The 4,006-nt window shown below is 44.2% G+C and overlaps 1 pseudogene; it reads right to left on the bottom strand.

Moving 5' to 3' along the window:
- Positions 1-1,784: 1,784 nt before the first annotated feature.
- Positions 1,785-2,899, bottom strand: LOC102852179 (annotated as a pseudogene).
- Positions 2,900-4,006: the final 1,107 nt, after the last annotated feature.

Genomic DNA, 4,006 nt, shown 5'->3' on the forward strand with positions numbered 1-4,006 from the left:
ATAAGAAAGGAAAAAGGAAAGAAAGAATGTATATATTTAGAAGGAGAATTGATGCCTTTGAGCTGTGGTGCTGGAGAAGAGTGTTGAATATAGCAGGGACTGCTAAGCAAACAAACATGTTTGTCCTCAAGAGGGTTAAACCAGGCTGCTCCTTGGAGACAAGAATTCCGAAGCTTCATCTGACATACTTTGGACATGTTACAAGGAGGGACCAGACCTTGGAGAGGGATGTCATGCTTGGGAGGGTGAAGGGACAGCACAGGAGAGGAAGACTCTCTATGAGGTGGACTGATTCAGTGATTGGGGTAATGCAGGTAGGTGTGTTGGAGAAAGTGAGATTGGTACAGGATAGAGCAGGATTTAGGACTGTTGTACATAGGGTCACTATGAGTCACAGACAACTCGACGGCACAGAACAATAACAACAACATATATTTCAAGAATCATCATAGAGCTTTGTGATACTCTCATTTTATCTGTATTTACTGATGTTTGGCCTTTTTGACTTGTAAAACATGACAATATTATTATGTTTTAACTGAGTATTAAAAACCTACTATGTGTTTAATAAAACTGTGAGCAATTTGAAGTAACGGTTAAAAAACAGAGCCAAATTCTATCCCTCCACTGCACCCCCCAATCTCAGATCCAGCATTTAACAGCTTGGAAGAGCTGATGGTCAGTAAAAAAGAGGAAGACCCCCCCCCATTGGGATGGACTGACACAGTTACTGCTGCAATGGGCTCGAGTATATCAGAGATAGTGAGGATGGCAAAGGGTAGGACAAGGTTCATTTCTATTATTCACAGGGTTGCTATGAGTTGTACTCAACTCTATGGCACCTAACAACAACTAAGAGTTTAAGGTAAGTTACTTCTTTGTGTCTTAATTTCTTCATTCTTAATAGAGATAATAATAGTTCTTAAATCAAAGGATTGTTGTGAGGATTTACATGAGTTATTATGCATAAGCACTTAAAACATCACCTAGCTCAAAACTCTTTGTATTTACTATTATTATTTTATAACAGTCACTATTATCTCATTCCATTTTAAGCATAGAAAGAGTATATTGTTGTTGCAGTTATGTGACATCAAGTCAACTACAACTCATAGCAATCCTATGCACAATAGCTCTGAACCCTGCTCCATCTTGAATCTATCTCACTGTCTCTGGTACACCTAACCTCATTGCCCTAGTTACTGTGTCAATCTATCTCATCTAGGGTCTTCCTCTCTTGCACTGTTCCTCTACACTTCTAAGCATGGTGTCCTTCTCTCAGCATCAATCCCTCCTGGCAACATGCCCAAAGTATGTCAGAATCCTTGCCTCCAAGGAGCATCTTGGTTTCACTCTCTCTAGGACATATCTGTTTGTTATCTTGGAAATCTATGATATATTCAATACTCTTCTCCATCATCAAAACTCAGAGGCATCAATTCTTCTTCTGCAATCTTTGGTCATTTTCCTTTTTTTCACACTTAGCATTTTTATTCAATTTTCTAGCAGAAAATTTACATACCTGCCCCCCTTCCTTTAGGTCAGTATGGCAATTTTCCAATATCAATTGTTTAAAGAGAAACTTTGGTCAAAAATGGAATGAAACAGGCCAGGGGGATCAATCTTTGCTGCTTTTAAAATATCAACACTTTGACAATTCTATTCTCACACACATTACACGCGCACACACACAGGAGCATCTGCACGGTCGTTTTCAGTGTTTCTTGCAGGCGGGAAGGCAGGCAGCTGCAGCTGGTCATGCTGGCCAAGTCTCCGAGGTTTGCTCAGCTTCCCATTATTCGGAGGCCCTTGATGGAAGAATCCAAGGTCTTGAAATCCCAAATTGTCCTGGCTCCATCGATGCCAGTAGTGCAGAATTTACAACAGTCTTGCTTGTCCACCTCATAAATGGACACCTGAGTGACGCTGTTCTGGTGCAGCATCTCCAAAGCGGTGTCGCGGTCCTCGGTGGTGGCCCGCTTGTCCATGTTACGGAAGCGCTCCATGGCCGACAGGTTGCGCTGGATGCTCTGTTTTGGAATGTCCAGTTTGGAGACGACGGTCAAGCAGCCACAGCCGTCATAGTTGAAGAGGATTGGGCAGCTGTCATGGCCAGCGGCCACGACGCTATTCTCCGACACAAATGACACGCTCAGGAAGGGCAGGAACTCCGTCTAGAGTGGAGACCTGCGCGCTTTTGGAGGCCTCGGCTCCAGACGCGGTGCTGTCGTGGCTGACCCACGCCAGGCGGCTCCCGCTGGCGGAGAAACTGACGCCGTGGACCCAGCCCCCCATGCGACTGCCACCAAACTCGGACATCAGCTGGCCAAAAGGCATCTTGCTGCCCCATGGTGTACTGGCTGGCTTTTCATCCACTCTTTAATGCAGGCAGAAAACAACCCTGCTCTTGAAGTCGCAGAAGCCTGCCGCCAGCAGAACGTTGTTGGGATGCCAGTCCACACTGAGCACGGTGGAGCGGACGGGCTTCTTCATGTGCTTGCTGACCCACCAGTCATTTTCTGACTCGAAGTAGCAGACGGAGATGAGCCGTGTCCAGCTGCCCACGGCAAACGTGTTCTCCAGCGGGGACCACTTCACGAATGTGGCTGCCCAGTTGATCCGCAGGATCACCAGGGGTGGGCTTCCAGACGCCATCCTTCTGGCTCCAGACATAGGCACTATGGCCTGCCCCACAGGTGACCATGCGCTCGGTCTTTGGTGTCCAGTCAATGCCTGTGATGTGCCCGTTGTGCTCCTTGAGTTCATGAGCTTTCACCCACTGGCTCCGGTTCTTGTAGATGTGGACTTCATGATTATTGGGGCTCAGGGCAATCTGGGTGCGATCCCGATTCCAGGCATGGCAGGTGATTGGCTCGAGCAAAAACTGATGCAGGGACATTCTTCTCAGTGTTCTCAGAGGATTAAAAGCTCTTCAGAGAAGGTGGTCCAGCTGTGTCCTTTGGAGCAGCTGGTGGGTTTGAACCACTTGTCTTAGGGCACAACTCCTTCTCTAAGCTACCAGAGCTCCTGTCCTTTCTTAATAGACACCTGAAAAACTGGGATTGGGGCTCTCCGGGCGGGCTCGGAGCGGAGAATTCGTGGACTCTGGTCAGTCGACGCGAACAGGCTCCGGCCATCTTTGGTCATTTTCCAACGCTCTGATGTATAGCAAGTAATTGCAATGACCATGGCCTGGATCAGGTGCCCCTTAGTCTCTAGACTGACATCGTTGCTCTTCAGCACTTTGGAGAGGTCTCTGACAGCAGATTTCCCTAATGTAATGAATCTTTTTATTTTCTGACTGGTGGTACCAAGAGTGTTGATTGTGGAACTAAGCCAGCTGAAATTATTAACAATCTCTTTAAAAAAATAAACATCTATATGATCAAGTTCTACCTTGAAAAAGAAAGCATTACAAATAGAAAGCTCCCTAAGTACTCTCTTTATCCCTTTTCTGCCTCTCTATACTTGAAGGTAATTAAATCTGAATTTGATGTTTATCATTACCGTTGAGGTTTTTATCTTTTTACTACATATATATGTAAATAAAAGCTATGTGCAATAATATTTTATAATTTTTTCTTTTTATGATGTCATGTCACAGTTATCCTTCCTCACCTGCTTTATTGTTAAGTATAATGTTTTAGATATTTATTTTTATGTGTATATATATCAACCCAAATCAACTCATTGCTGTGAAGTCTAACAAATAGCTGACTTTCCATTGAATTTCTGCAGGAGACCACACATCTTCCTCCCTCAAGCCACTGATGTATTTGAAACACCAGAGAGGCATCACCTTTGAGTTAGAAGCACAACTTCTTGTGGACTATACCACCAGAACTCCCTATGCATATATGTAGCTCTAATTTATTCATTTTAATGTATAAATAAAGCTTTCATATAAATGATGTGCAAAAGTTTATTTATTCAGATCCCTTTAAGGAAGGCATAGAAGTATCATCCAAATTTTTAGATTGCCAACTTATTACTGCCAGGCATTACT

The sequence above is a fragment of the Elephantulus edwardii genome, unplaced genomic scaffold, assembly GCF_000299155.1.
Source record: "Elephantulus edwardii isolate Elephantulus edwardi_28Jun2011 unplaced genomic scaffold, EleEdw1.0 scaffold00030, whole genome shotgun sequence".
NCBI classification, from domain to species: Eukaryota; Metazoa; Chordata; class Mammalia; order Macroscelidea; family Macroscelididae; genus Elephantulus; species Elephantulus edwardii.